This window comes from Erythrolamprus reginae, chromosome 9 (assembly GCF_031021105.1).
Source record: "Erythrolamprus reginae isolate rEryReg1 chromosome 9, rEryReg1.hap1, whole genome shotgun sequence".
NCBI lineage: Eukaryota > Metazoa > Chordata > Lepidosauria > Squamata > Dipsadidae > Erythrolamprus > Erythrolamprus reginae.
The window spans coordinates 58,207,368-58,223,637 of NC_091958.1; the positions used below are offsets into that span (position 1 = coordinate 58,207,368).

The 16,270-nt window shown below is 42.2% G+C and overlaps 2 long non-coding RNA genes across 3 annotated transcripts; both read left to right on the forward strand.

Moving 5' to 3' along the window:
• The first annotated feature begins 1,741 nt into the window (after positions 1-1,741).
• On the forward strand, positions 1,742-3,974 carry LOC139171821 (uncharacterized). 2 transcript variants are annotated; one of them, XR_011559807.1, is made up of 2 exons: positions 1,742-1,874; positions 2,952-3,974. It is a non-coding gene; the product is annotated as an uncharacterized lncRNA (long non-coding RNA). The 2 variants fall into 2 exon arrangements; XR_011559808.1 differs by having other exon boundaries at positions 3,478-3,974.
• Positions 3,975-13,400: 9,426 nt separating this feature from the next.
• On the forward strand, positions 13,401-15,534 carry LOC139172449 (uncharacterized). Its single transcript, XR_011559876.1, has 2 exons — positions 13,401-13,537; positions 14,606-15,534. It is a non-coding gene; the product is annotated as an uncharacterized lncRNA (long non-coding RNA).
• Positions 15,535-16,270: the final 736 nt, after the last annotated feature.

Here is a 16,270-nt window from a genome sequence, read left to right on the forward strand (position 1 = left end):
ATTGTAAAGGCCAAGGGGGAAAGAATATCTCAGTTCCCCCACGCCTGACGGCTTAGGTGGCTTTTAAGGAGTTTACAAAAGGCGAGGAGGGTGGGGGCAATTCTAATATTCGGGGGGAGTCGGTTCCAGAGGGCCGGGGCCACCACAGAGAAGGCTCTTCCCCTGGGGCCCGCCAAACGACATTGTTTTGTTGACGGGACATATCAGTCATACAATAAGAATAATGTAACGTCTTTAAAAGAACCATACACACCCCAAGGTCAATGCTATTCCAGACCTGCCAGAAAAGTCAGATCTTAATGGGTTTCCCGAAGACCGGTAGGGGGGAGATAGCAACAAATTACAAAAAGATATTGACAAAATTGAACGGGTCCAAAGACGGGCTACAAGAACGGTGGAAGGTCTTAAGCATAAAACGTATCAGGAAAGACTTCACGAACTCAATCTGTATAGTCTGGAGGACAGAAGGAAAAGGGGGGACAGGATCGAAACATTTAAATACGTTAAAGGATTAAACAAGGTTCAGGAGGGAAGTGTTTTTAATAGGAAAGTGAACACAAGAACAAGGGGACACAATCTGAAGTTAGTTGGGGGTAAGGTCAAAAGCAACATGAGAAAATATTATTTTACTGAAAGAGTAGTAGATCCTTGGAACAAACTTCCAGCAGACGTGGTAGATAAATCCACAGTAACTGAATTTAAACATGCCTGGAATAAACATATATCCATCCTAAGATAAAATACAGAAAATAGTATAAGGGCAGACTAGATGGACCATGGGGTCTTTTTCTGCCGTCAGACTTCTATGTTTCTATGAGCATGTTAGTTGCTCATGCTAGTTGCCAAGCATCGCAATTTTGAACACGTGACCATGGGAATGCCATAAAAAAATCACTTTGTTCAGTGCCTTTCACTAAGTAATTGTCTGAGTCTTCGTAGAAGGGCAGAACACAATAATAATAATAATAATAATAATAATAATAATAATAATAATAATAATAATAATAATAAATAATGATGATGATGTTGATAATAATAATAAGAGTAATACTACTACTACTACTACTACAAATAACAATAATAATTGTCTGCATGGCTGCCAACTTCTTTCTTAAAAACTTATGATTCATATTTAGGCCATCACAGCCCTTCTTAACTGGGTTTCAGGCTTTTACAGGATTATTCCCAATTCCTTTGATTTATCAAAATGCATCATCGCCTGTTAATATTAATATGGCATTGATAATAACGATACAGGATAATAACGTTAAAATCCAATTGAAAAAGTGTACAGTATTTCTTTCTGTGGCTGCAATACCGAATTTGACCACAGGACGGCAGTTTTCTATCATTAAGGCTCAAATAGGGATAGCGAGGGTGGGGGGAAGCCCGCAGTTCCTTTGTGCCCTTCTGGCATTCCCTTACCAACTTCCTTTGGCATCGCCCTTGTAAGCATGGCCGACTTCCTGTGTGCCCTTCTCCTGGCATCCCTGACCAACTCTGACTTCGTGTGTGCGCTTGTTCTGGCACCCTCCACCAACTTCCTTTGGCATCGCCCTTCTAAGCATGGCCGACTTCCTGTGTGCCCTTCTCCTGGCATCCCTTACCAACTCTGACTTCATGTGTGCTCTTCTCCTGGCATCCCTCACCAACTTCCTTTGGCAGCATTGCTCACCTCCTGTCAGTTTCCTGCCCCCCCCCTTTGGAAACCCCGCCCTCTTCTCCATTCCCTCTCAGCTGTGAGGAAGGCTGGTTGATGACGTTTAAGAGCAGCGCCGGAGCAGCTTGGCCGATGTCTCTGCAATTGACCGACCGTGGGAGCTGAAGGACCCCTGCAGAGCGCGTGAACCGCCGGTGGAGAGCTGTGGGGAAAGGTTATTTCTTGTGCCTTTTCATTTTTAGTGCTGTTGTTGGATGTCTTCCTCCCTAAAATCAGTAGAGCTAGTGGTAAATATTCTATTTAGACCTCACACTTAAATTATTTCTGTCTCTATAGATATTAAATTAAGAATTGCTTAATCATAGATTGAATATTCCTACCCCTGTTGTATTGCATCGTATTTATGATATATAAAAGAAAAAACCAGGTCCCAAACCAAATATTGATATTAATTGCATAAATCACGTAGTAAGATCAAAATTCATTGACCCCAACCGAGAGAAAATTATCAATTTCTTCAGTGCCTTTCACTAAATAATTCTCTGAGTCTTCGGAGAAGGGCAGAATACAAATATAATAATAATAATAATAATAATAATAATAATAATAATAATAATAATATATAAAAGAAAAAAACAGGTTCTAAACCCAATATTGATATTAATTGCATAAATCACGTAGTAACATCAAAATTCATTGACCCAGCGGAGAGAAAAGTACCCGCTGTTTCTCTTCCACGACATATTACACGTCTCAGATAATTTCGGTAACTAATTTATTTATTTCATAGACTCACACACACACACAGACACCCCCCCGGCAGTCAACGGTGTCCCGCTTTACCAATGTTAAAATCTGGTCACCTTATGTAAGAGTCAGTTGTGTAGGTTTTGTGTTATTTTTGTGTGAAGAGCGATTATCCTTTATTATTAAAACATCATTAGTATTAATAGGCATCATAGGCTTTAACTTGTTTCAAGGCTTGCGCCTCCCATTAACCTATTAAAATTGATAATACTTTAAAAATATACAGGATAACTTTAAAATCCGATTAAAAAGGTCGATTCCTTTGTGTGGCTGCAATATCTGTTTTGACCACAGAAGGGCAGAGCTTTCGGTTTCAGGATTTAATATTGAGGCCAAGGGACAGAATATCGCCAAGGGACAGAAGACTCTGCCATTCTATTGTCAAAAAAGGAATATGGGAGATAAAAAGGAATCAACCCTCTTAACGCATTTTAAGTTTATTATTCTGTATATTTATTATTAAACTCCTTAATAACATTCCTAGGGCAACAGGAGGCCCGGGGGTGGCAACGCAGGGAGAGAAGGAATCCTTCAAGAGTTAAAGCTGCCAGGCGGGGAGGGGCATCCCGTCCTAGCACGAACCGGTCAATCGCCAGGCGGAGAGCCGGACCGTTTGATCGGTCACAGCCGGGGAGAGCGGATATTCGAGAGCCAGGAGAGCACAGCCTCCCAGAGATTTTCACCGCGCCATTGGGTTTTTTCTTGTTGCGCATTTTGTCATTGTAACGGAATAAAGTCGTTTCTATATAGCCGCTCGTCTACTGATTCTTACCAATATTCAAGACTCACTTTAAAGCACAGGGTGGTTCCAATACCATATAACACTCTTTTCTCCCAAATTCTGGAACCCGGCCACTCGAGGGATGCAGGCGGAATCCTACCGAGGCGACGTTACATCAGCCCACCTAGCGCGTCGCCGGCAAGATGACCATCCCGTCCTTTGCGGGGCACGGGGAGAGCTGGGCCTTTAAAGGCAAGGAGCGGGTGTTTTCTATAACATTTCTTAACAGGTTCCACTCGTTCCGTCGTCATAGATAGCGGCCTCTGAAGTCATAGCAGACCAGAAAGACCCCACATCCATCAGCTGAGCCCACATCCATCGGCCGTCCCCGGGGGTAGGCAGAGGAGAAGGCCACCGTGGTTCCCCTGATGCAGGAAAGGTAGAAGAATAACGTTTGTTTTCCGTTTCTTTTTTTCTAAAATGAGGATAAAAGGCATTTGTCCAGAGTCTTCCTCAGAAGGCGTTAGAAGTGTGTTTCAGGGATTCAGCGCAAACGGAGCGAGCCCACGCCGCTACGAAGGAGACAGAGAAAGAGCTTCAACCCAGCCGATGAAGAATTTGCTTCTTTCCACTGTCGAGATGTGGTGGGGGGGAGCAGAGAACAGAAAGGAGACGGCTTTCAGGAATGGCTTTTGGCTGAAAGCTCAGCGAAGCTAAAAGATCCATCTCACTTTGTAAACCGTTATTATTATTTCTTTGCAATAAATACGCTTTGTTTTTAGTCAATGCAATTTTCTTTTATTTATTTCGAAGAGCTCTTTGTATTTTTCCAAGGGCGAGAAGCCCCCGGGAAAAGTAAAGGTCCAGGTTTTCTCTCCCAAATTCGGGGAACAGGTCTCCGGCATAGTTACGCATAAGTAATAGAGGAAGAATTATCTTTTTGCAACTTTGGGGAAAGGTTAGTGTTTTTTTTATTTATTTATCGATGCAGGAATGCGAGGATCGATCGTATTTATACGCCGCTCATTCCAAAGCGGATTCAGAGAGGCTAACGTGGTATAAATAGAACAATATTAAATGAAAATGACATTATTTATTTATTGGTTGATTGATTGATTGCATTTGTATGGCGCCCGTCTCCGTAGACTCGGGGCGGCTAACAACAATAGTACAAAACATCACGTAAATCCAATACTAAAAACTAATACTAAAACAATTAAAAAACCCTTATTTGTAAAACCAAACATACATACAAACAAAGATACCATGCATAAATTGTAAAGGCCAAGGGGGAAAGAATATCTCAGTTCCCCCGCGCCTGACGGCAGAGGTGGGTTTTAAGGAGCTTACGAAAGGCGAGGAGGGTGGGGGCAATTCTAATCTCCGGGGGGAGTTGGTTCCAGCAGGCCGGGGCCACCACAGAGAAGGCTCTTCCCCTGGGGCACGCCAAACGACATTGTTTTGTTGACGGGACATATCAGTCATACAATAAGAATAATGTAACGTCTTTAAAAGAACCATACACACCCCAGGGTCAATGCTATTCCAGACCTACCAGAAAAGTCAGATCTTAACGGGTGTCCGGAAGACCGGTAGGGGGTAGATAGCACGAAATTACAAAAAGATATTGACAAAATTGAACGGGTCCAAAGACGGGGTAATAGAACGGTGGAAGGTCTTAAGCATAAAACGTATCAGGAAAGACTACACGAACTCAATCTGTATAGTCTGGAGGACAGAAGGAAAAGGGGGGACAGGATCGAAACATTTAAATACGTTAAAGGGTTAAACAAGGTTCAGGAGGGAAGCGTTTTTAATAGGAAAGCGAAGCCAAGAACAAGGGGACACTATCTGAAGTTAGTTGGGGGAAAGATCAAAAGCAACGTGAGAAAATATTATTTCACTGAAAGAGTAGTAGATCCTTGGAACAAACTTCCAGCAGACGTGGTAGATAAATACAGAGTAACTGAATTTAAACATGCCTGGGATAAACATGTATCCATCCTAAGATAAAATACAGAAAATAGTATAAGGGCAGAGTAGATGGGCCACGAGGTCTTTTTCTGCCTTCACACTTCTACGTTTCTCTGTTTCTATCTCCGTGGGGAGATTCGCCTTCCATCAACGTTTTGTCTTTTTAATATTTCATTCTGCTAGGAGAGAGGCGGGTGCGGACTTTCTTCATTAGGGAAACGGTAGAGCTGGGGACTTAGCCAACATCCTGTTTTATATTATATTATAAAGTTGTCATTTTTGTAGTACCTTCACAAACCCCTGGCGGTTTTCGTGTCCAACACGCAGCTAGTCCTCCAGAAGTGGGATTCCCTTCCCTACCGGTTCACAAAAGCGAGTGTGCGCATGACGTCGGGATGGGTGGGCAGAGCCCACAGCCGTTCGTGCTATCCTGAGAGAAGCGGCTGAATCCCACCACTGTTAAGTCTTCGACTTATGACAATTGAGCTCCACATTTTTCCCAATAGACAAGACCTAAAAGGGGACACGTGAGCATGTTAGTTGCTCATGCTAGTTGCCAAGCATCGCAATTTTGATCACGTGACCATGGGAATGCCATAAAAAAATCACTTTGTTCAGTGCCTTTCACTAAGTAATTCTCTGAGTCTTCGTAGAAGGGCAGAACACAAATATAATAATAATAATAATAATAATAATAATAATAATAATAATAATAATAATAATAATAATAATAATAAATGATGATGATGTTGATAATAATAAGAGTAATACTACTACTACTACTACAAATAACTATAATAATTGTCTGCATGGCTGCCGACTTCTTTCTTAAAAACTTATGATTCATATTCAGGCCATCACAGCCCTTCTTAACTGGGTTTAAGGCTTTTGCAGGATTATTCCCAATTCCTTTGATTTAACAAAATGCATCATCGCCTGTTAATATGGCATTGATAATAATGATACAGGATAATAACGTTAAAATCCAATTGAAAAAGTGTATTTCTTTCTGTGGCTGCAATACCGAATTTGACCACAGGACGGCAGTTTTCTATCATTAAGGCTCAAATAGGGATAGCGGGGGGGGGGGGGAAGCCCGCAGTTCCTTTGTGCCCTTCTGGCATTCCCTCGCCAACTTCCTTTGAAGTGACCTTCTAAGCATGGCCGACTTCCTGTGTGTCCTTTTCTTGGCATCCCTTACCAACTTCCTTTGGCATCGCCCTTCTAAGCATAGCCGACTTCCTGTGTGCTTTTCTCTTGGCATCCCTGACCAACTCTGACTTCGTGTGCGCTTGTTCTGGCATCCCCCACCAACTTCCTTTGGCATCGCCCTTCTAAGCATGGCCGACTTCCTGTGTGCCCTTCTCCTGGCATCCCTTACCAATTCTGACTTCAGGTGTGCGCTTCTCCTGACATCCCCCACCAACTTCCTTTGGCAGCATTGCTCACCTCCTGTCAGTTTCCTATCCCCCCTTTGGAAACCCCGCCCTCTTCTCCATTCCCTCTCAGCTGTGAGGAAGGCTGGTTGATGACGTTTAAGAGCAGCGCCGGAGCAGCTTGGCCGATGTCTCTGCAAGTGACCGGCCGTGGGAGCTGAAGGACCCCTGCAGAGCGTGTGAAGTGTCGACGGAGAGCTGTGGGAAAAGGTTATTTCTTGTGCCTTTTCATTTTTAGTGCTGTTGTTGGATGTCTTCCTCCCTAAAATCAGTAGAGCTAGTGGTAAATATTCTATTTAGACCTCACACTTACATTATTTCTGTCTCTATAGATATTAAATTAAGAATTACTTAATCATAGATTGAATAATCCTACCCCTGTTCCATTGCATCCTATTTATGATATATAAAAGAAAAAACCAGGTCCCAAGCCCAATATTGATATTAATTGCATAAATCACGTAGTAAGATCAAAATTCATTGACCCCAACCGAGAGAAAATTACCACTTTCTTCAGTGTCTTTCACTAAATAATTCTCTGAGTCTTTGGAGAAGGGCAGAATACAAATATAATAATAATAATAATAATAATAATAATAATAATAATAATAATATATAAAAGAAAAAACAGGTTTTAAACCCAATATTGATATTAATTGCATAAATCACGTAGTAAGATCAAAATTCATTGACCCAGCGGTACGGCTGGTTCTCTTCCACGACATATACACGCTCTCCTCGTCTCAGATAATTTAGGAAAAGGGGGGACAGGATCGAAACATTTAAATATGTTAAAGGGTTAAACAAGGTTCAGGAGGGAAGCGTTTTTAATAGGAAAGTGAACACAAGAACAAGGGGACACAATCTGAAGTTAGTTGGGGGTAAGATCAAAAGCAACATGAGAAAATATTATTTTACTGAAAGAGTAGTAGATCCTTGGAACAAACTTCCAGCAGACGTGGTAGATAAATCCACAGTAACTGAATTTAAACATGCCTGGGATAAACATATATCCATCCTAAGATAAAATATAGAAAATAGTATAAGGGCAGACTAGATGGACCATGGGGTCTTTTTCTGCCGTCAGACTTCTATGTTTCTATGAGCATGTTAGTTGCTCATGCTAGTTGCCAAGCATCGCAATTTTGAACACGTGACCATGGGAATGCCATAAAAAAATCACTTTGTTCAGTGCCTTTCACTAAGTAATTGTCTGAGTCTTCGTAGAAGGGCAGAACACAAAAATAATAATAATAATAATAATAAATAATGATGATGTTGTTGATAATAATAATAAGAGTAATACTACTACTACTACTACTACAAATAACAATAATAATTGTCTGCATGGCTGCCAACTTCTTTCTTAAAAACTTATGATTCATATTTAGGCCATCACAGCCCTTCTTAACTGGGTTTCAGGCTTTTACAGGATTATTCCCAATTCCTTTGATTTATCAAAATGCATCATCGCCTGTTAATATTAATATGGCATTGATAATAAATATACAGGATAATAACGTTAAAATCCAATTGAAAAAGTGTACAGTATTTCTTTCTGTGGCTGCAATACCGAATTTGACCACAGGACGGCAGTTTTCTATCATTAAGGCTCAAATAGGGATAGCGAGGGTGGGGGGAAGCCCGCAGTTCCTTTGTGCCCTTCTGGCATTCCCTTACCAACTTCCTTTGGCATCGCCCTTCTAAGCATGGCCGACTTCCTGTGTGCCCTTCTCCTGGCATCCCTGACCAACTCTGACTTTGTGTGTGCGCTTGTTCTGGCATCCTCCACCAACTTCCTTTGGCATCGCCCTTCTAAGCATGGCCGACTTCCTGTGTGCCCTTCTCCTGGCATCCCTTACCAACTCTGACTTCATGTGTGCTCTTCTCCTGGCATCCCTCACCAACTTCCTTTGGCAGCATTGCTCACCTCCTGTCAGTTTCCTGCCCCCCCTTTGGAAACCCCGCCCTCTTCTCCATTCCCTCTCAGCTGTGAGGAAGGCTGGTTGATGACGTTTAAGAGCAGCGCCGGAGCAGCTTGGCCGATGTCTCTGCAATTGACCGGCCTTGGGAGCTGAAGGACCCCTGCAGAGCGTGTGAACCACCGGTGGAGAGCTGTGGGAAAAGGTTATTTCTTGTGCCTTTTCATTTTTAGTGCTGTTGTTGGATGTCTTCCTCCCTAAAATCAGTATAGCTAGTGGTAAATATTCTATTTAGACCTCACACTTAAATTATTTCTGTCTCTATAGATATTAAATTAAGAATTGCTTAATCATAGATTGAAAAATCCTACCCATGTTCTATTGCATCCTATTTATGATATATAAAAGAAAAAAACCAGGTCCCAAACCCAATAATGATATTAATTGCATAAATCACGTAGTAAGATCAAAATTCATTGACCCCAACCGAGAGAAAATTATCACTTTCTTCAGTGTCTTTCACTACATAATTCTCTGAGTCTTCGGAGAAGGGCAGAATACAAATATAATAATAGTAATAATAATATATAAAAGAAAAAAACAGGTTCTAAACCCAATATTGATATTAATTGCATAAATCACGTAGTAACATCAAAATTCATTGACCCCAACCGAGAGAAAATTATCACTTTCTTCAGTGCCTTTCACTAAATAATTCTCTGAGTCTTCGGAGAAGGGCAGAATACAAATATAATAATAATAATAATAATAATAATAATATATAAAAGAAAAAAACAGGTTCTAAACCCAATATTGATATTAATTGCATAAATCACGTAGTAAGATCAAAATTCATTGACCCCAACCGAGAGAAAATTATCACTTTCTTCAGTGCCTTTCACTAAATAATTCTCTGAGTCTTCAGAGAAGGGCAGAATACAAATATTATTATAATAATAATAATAATAATAATAATAATAATAATATATAAAAGAAAAAAACAGGTTCTAAACCCAATATTGATATTAATTGCATAAATCACGTAGTAAGATCAAAATTCATTGACCCAGCGGAGAGAAAAGTACCGGCTGGTTCTCTTCCACGACATATACACGTCTCAGATAATTTCGGTAACTAATTTATTTATTTCATAGACTCACACACACACACAGACACCCCCTCGGCAGTCAACGGAGTCCCGCTTTACCAATGTTAAAATCTGGTCACCTTATGTAAGAGTCAGTTGTGTAGGTTTTGTGTTATTTTTGTGTGAAGAGCGATTATCCTTTATTATTAAAACATCATTTGTATTAATAGGCATCATAGGCTTTAACTTGTTTCAAGGCTTGCGCTTCCTATTAACCTATTAAAATTGATAATACTTTAAAAATACTGTATACAGGATAACTTTAAAATCCGATTAAAAAAGTCGATTCCTTTGTGTGGCTGCAATATCTGTTTTGACCACAGAAGGGCAGAGTTTTCGGTTTCAGGATTTAATATTGAGGCCAAGGGACAGAATATCGCCAAGGGACAGAAGACTCTGCCATTCTATTGTCAAAAAAGGAATACGGGAGAGAAAAAGGAATCAACCCTCTTAACGCATTTTAAGTTTATTATTCTGTATATTTATTATTAAACTCCTTAATAACATTCCTAGGGCAACAGGAGGCCCGGGGGTGGCAACGAAGGGGAGAAGGAATCCTTCAAGAGTTAAAGCTGCCAGGCGGGGAGGGGCATCCCGTCCTAGCACCAACCGGTCAATCGCCAGGCGGTGAGCCGGACCGTTTGATCGGTCACAGCCGGGGAGAGCGGATATTCGAGAGCCAGGAGAGCACAGCCTCCCAGAAATTTTCACCGCGCCATTGGGTTTTTTCTTGTTGCACATTTTCTCATTGTAACGGAATAAAGTCGTTTCTATATAGCCGCTCGTCTACTGATTCTTACCAATATTCAAGACTCACTTTAAAGCACAGGGCGGTTCCAATACCATATAACACTCTTTTCTCCCAAATTCTGGAACCCGGCCACTCGAGGGATGCAGGTGGAATCCTACCGAGGCGACGTTACATCAGCCCGCCTAGCGCGTCGCCGGCAAGATGACCATCCCGTCCTTTGCGGGGCACGGGGAGAGCTGGGCCTTTAAAGGCAAGGAGCGGGTGTTTTCTATAACATTTCTTAACAGGTGCCACTCTGTCCGTCGTCATAGATAGTGGCCTCTGAAGTCATAGCAGACCAGAAAGACCCCACATCCATCAGCTGACCCCACATCCATCGGCCGTCCCCGGGGGTAGGCAGAGGAGAAGGCCACCGTGGTTGTCCTGACGTAGGAAAAGTAAAAGAATAACGTTTGTTTTCCGTTTCTGTTTTTCTAAAATGAGGATAAAAGGCATTTGTCCAGAGTCTTCCTCAGAAGGCGTTAGAAGCGTGTTTCAGGGATTCAGCGCAAACGGAGCGAGCCCACGCCGCTACGAAGGAGCCAGAGAAAGAGCTTCAACCCAGCCGATGAAGAATTTGCTTCTTTCCACTATCGAGATGTGGTGGGGGGGAGCAGAGAACAGAAAGGAGACGGCTTTCAGGAATGGCTTTTGGCTGAAAGCTCAGCGAAGCTAAAAGATCCATCTCACTTTGTCAACCGTTATTATTATTTCTTTGCGATAAATACGCTTTGTTTTTAGTCAAGGCAAGTTTCTTTTATTTATTTCGAAGAGCTCTTTGTATTTTTCCAAGGGCGAGAAGCCCCCGGGAAAAGTAAAGGTCCAGGTTTTCTCTCCCAAATTCGGGGAACAGGTCTCCGGCGTAGTTACGCATAAGTAATAGATGCAGAATTCCCTTTTTGCATCTTTGGGGAAAGGTTAGTGTTTATTGTATTTATTTATCGATGCAGGAATGCGTGGATCGATCGTATTTATACGCCGCTCATTCCAAAGCGGATTCAGAGAGGCTAACGTGGTGTAAGTAGAACAGTATTAAATGAAAATGACATTATTTATTTATTGGTTGATTGATTGATTGATTGCATTTGTATGCCGCCCCTCTCCCTAGAGTCGGGGCGGCTAACAACAATAGTACAAAACATCACGTAAAACCAATACTAAAAACTAATACTAAAACAATTAAAAAACCCTTATTTGTAAAACCAAACATACATACAAACAAAGATACCATGCATAAATTGTAAAGGCCAAGGGGGAAAGAATATCTCAGTTCCCCCACGCCTGACGGCAGAGGTGGCTTTTAAGGAGCTTACGAAAGGCGAGGAGGGTGGGGGCAATTCTAATCTCTGGGGGGAGTTGGTTCCAGAGGGCCGGGGCCACCACAGAGAAGGTTCTTCCCTTGGGGCCCGCCAAACGACATTGTTTTGTTGACGGGACATATCAGTCATACAATGAGAATAATGTAACGTCTTTAAAAGAACCATACACACCCCAAGGTCAATGCTATTCCAGACCTGCCAGAAAAGTCAGATCTTAACGGGTTTCCGGAAGACCGGTAGGGGGGAGATAGCACGAAATTACAAAAAGATATTGACAAAATTGAACGGGTCCAAAGACGGGCTACAAGAACGGTGGAAGGCCTTAAGCATAAAACGTATCAGGAAAGACTTCACGAACTCAATCTGTATAGTCTGGAGGACAGAAGGAAAAGGGGGGACAGGATCGAAACATTTAAATACGTTAAAGGGTTAAACAAGGTTCAGGAGGGAAGTGTTTTTAATAGGAAAGTGAACACAAGAACAAAGGGACACCATCTGAAGGTAGTTGGGGGTAAGATCAAAAGCAACATGAGAAAATATTATTTTACTGAAAGAGTAGTAGATCCTTGGAACAAACTTCCAGCAGACGTGGTAGATAAATCCACAGTAACTGAATGTAAACACGCCTGGGATAAATATATATCCATCCTAAGATAAAATACAGAAAATAGTATAAGGGCAGACTAGATGGACCATGGGGTCTTTTTCTGCCGTCAGAGTTCTATGTTTCTATGAGTATGTTAGTTGCTCATGCTAGTTGCCAAGCATCGCAATTTTGAACACGTGACCATGGGAATGCCACAAAAAAGTCACTTTGTTCAGTGCCTTTCACTAAGTAAATCTCTGAGTCTTCGTAGAAGGGCAGAACACAAATATAATAATAACAATAATAATAATAATAATAATAATAATATGATGATGATGATGTTGATAATAATAATAAGAGTAATATTACTACTACTACTACAAATAACAATAATTGTCTGCATGGCTGCCAACTTCTTTCTTAAAAACCTATGATTCATATTTAGGCCATCACAGCCCTTCTTAACTGGGTTTCAGGCTTTTACAGGATTATTCCCAATTCCTTTGATTTATCAAAATGCATCATCGCCTGTTAATATTAATATGGCATTGATAATAAAGATACAGGATAATAACTTTAAAATCCAATTGAAAAAGTGCATTTATTTCTGTGGCTGCAATACCGAATTTGACCACAGGACGGCAGTTTTCTATCATTAAGGCTCAAATAGGGATAGCGAGGGGGGGGGAAGCCCGCAGTTCCTTTGTGCCCTTCTGGCATTCCCTTACCAACTTCCTTTGGCATCGCCCTTCTAAGCATGGCCGACTTCCTGTGTGCCCTTCTCCTGGCATCCCTGACCAACTCTGACTTCGTGTGTGCGCTTGTTCTGGCATCCTCCACCAACTTCCTTTGGCATCGCCCTTCTAAGCATGGCCGACTTCCTGTGTGCCCTTCTCCTGGCATCCCTTACCAACTCTGACTTCATGTGTGCTCTTCTCCTGGCATCCCTCACCAACTTCCTTTGGCAGCATTGCTCACCTCATTTCAGTTTCCTGTCCCCCCTTTGGAAACCCCGCCCTCTTCTCCATTCCCTCTCAGCTGTGAGGAACGCTGTTTGATGACGTTTAAGAGCAGCGCCGGAGCAGCTTGGCCGATGTCTCTGCAATTGACCGGCGGTGGGAGCTGAAGGACCCCTGCAGAGCGTGTGAACCGCTGGTGGAGAGCTGTGGGAAAAGGTTATTTCTTGTGCCTTTTCATTTTTAGTGCTGTTGTTGGATGTCTTCCTCCCTAAAATCAGTAGAGCTAGTGGTAAATATTCTATTTAGACCTCACACTTAAATTATTTCTGTCTCTATAGATATTAAATTAAGAATTGCTTAATCATAGATTGAATATTCCTACCCCTGTTGTATTGCATCCTATTTATGATATATAAAAGAAAAAACCAGGTCCCAAACCCAATATTGATATTAATTGCATAAATCACAACATCAAAATTCATTGACCCCCACCGAGAGAAAATTATCACTTTCTTCAGTGCCTTTCACTAAATAATTCTCTGAGTCTTCGCAGAAGGGCAGAATACAAATATTATAATAATAATAATAATAATAATAATAATAATAATAAATAATATATAAAAGAAAAAAACAGGTTCTAAACCCAATATTGATATTAATTGCATAAATCACGTAGTAAGATCAAAATTCATTGACCCAGCGGAGAGAAAAGTACTGGCTGGTTCTCTTCCAGGACATATACACGTCTCAGATAATTTCGGTAACTAATTTATTTATTTCATAGACTCACACACACACACAGACCCCCTCCGAGCAGTCAATGGTGTCCCGCTTTACCAATGTTAAAATCTGGTCACCTTATGTAAGAGTCAGTTGTGTAGGTTTTGTGTTATTTTTGTGTGAAGAGCGATTATCCTTTATTATTAAAACATCATTAGTATTAATAGGCATCATAGGCTTTAACTTGTTTCAAGGCTCGCGCCTCCCATTAACCTATTAAAATTGATAATACTTTAAAAATATACAGGATAACTTTAAAATCCGATTAAAAAGGTCGATTCCTTTGTGTGGCTGCAATATCTGTTTGACCACAGAAGGGCAGAGTTTTCGGTTTCAGGATTTAATATTGAGGCCAAGGGACAGAATATGGCCAAGGGACAGAAGACACTGCCATTCTATTGTCAAAAAAGGAATACGGGAGAGAAAAAGGAATCAACCCTCTTAAAGCATGTTAAGTTTATTATTCTGTATATTTATTATTAAACTCCTTAATAACATTCCTAGGGCAACAGGAGGCCCGGGGGTGGCAACGCAGGGAGAGAAGGAATCCTTCAAGAGTTAAAGCTGCCAGGCGGGGAGGGGCATCCCGTCCTAGCACGAACCGGTCAATCGCCAGGCGGAGAGCCGGACCGTTTGATCGGTCACAGCCGGGGAGAGCGGATATTCGAGAGCCAGGAGAGCACAGCCTCCCAGAGATTTTCTCCGCGCCATTGGGTTTTTTCTTGTTGCGCATTTTGTCATTGTAACGGAATAAAGTCGTTTCTATATAGCCGCTCGTCTACTGATTCTTACCAATATTCAAGACTCACTTTAAAGCACAGGGCGGTTCCAATACCATATAACACTCTTTTCTCCCAAATTCTGTAACCCGGCCACTCGAGGGATGCAGGCGGAATCCTACCGAGGCGACGTTACATCAGCCCGCCTAGCGTGTCGCGGGCAAGATGACCATCCCGTCCTTTGCGAGGCACGGGGAGAGCTGGGCCGTTAAAGGCAAGGAGCGGGTGTTTTCTATAACATTTCTTAACAGGTGCCACTCGGTCCGTCGTCATAGATAGCGGCCTCTGAAGTCACAGCAGACCAGAAAGACCCCACATCCATCAGCTGACCCCACATCCATCGGCCGTCCCCGGGGGTAGGCAGAGGAGAAGGCCACCGTGGTTCTCCTGACGTAGGAAAAGCAAAAGAATAACGTTTGTTTTCCGTTTCTTTTTTTCTAAAATGAGGATAAAAGGCATTTGTCCAGAGTCTTCCTCAGAAGGCGTTAGAAGCGTGTTTCAGGGATTCAGCGCAAACGGAACGAGCCCACGCCGCTACGACGGAGCCAGAGAAAGAGCTTCAACCCAGCCGATGAAGAATTTGCTTCTTTCCACTATCGAGATGTGGTGGGGTGTGTGTGTTAATAATAAAGATATCGGATAATAAAATTAAAATCCAATAGATTTCTTTTTGCCTGCGCAAAATACCGGAGGTGACCACCGGAGGGCAGGTTCCTATCATTAACAATGCTGAATCAGGCATAGCGGGGTTAATGTGATGGCGGGACCTTCTCTGTGGCGGCCCCGGCCCTCTGGAACCAACTCCCCCCAGAGATTAGAATTGCCCCCACCCTCCTCGCCTTTCAGGACTGCTCCCCCATTCCTTTGATGTAGCAAACCCGCATCATCGCTTGTTAATATTAATAAGGCGTTAATAATAAAGATATCGGATAATAAAATTAAAATCCAATAGATTTCTTTTTGCCTCCGCAAAATACCGGATGTGACCACCGGAATGCAGGTTTCTATCATTAATAATGCTGAATCAGGCAGAGGGGGGTTAATGTGATGGCGGGACCTTCTCTGTGGCAGCCCCGGCCCTCTGGAACCAACTCCCCCCAGAGATTAGAATTGCCCCCACCCTCCTTGCCTTTCAGGATTGCTCCCCCATTCCTTTGATGTAGGAAACCCGCATCATCGCTTGTTAATATTAATAAGGCGTTAATAATAAAGATATCGGATAATAAAATTAAAATCCAATAGATTTCTTTTTGCCTCAGGCAAAATACCGGACGTGACCACCGGAGGGCAGGTTTCTATCATTAACAATGCTGAATCAGGCAGAGGGGGGTTAATGTGATGGCGGGACCTTCTCTGTGGCGGCCCCGGCCCTCTGGAACCAACTCCCCCC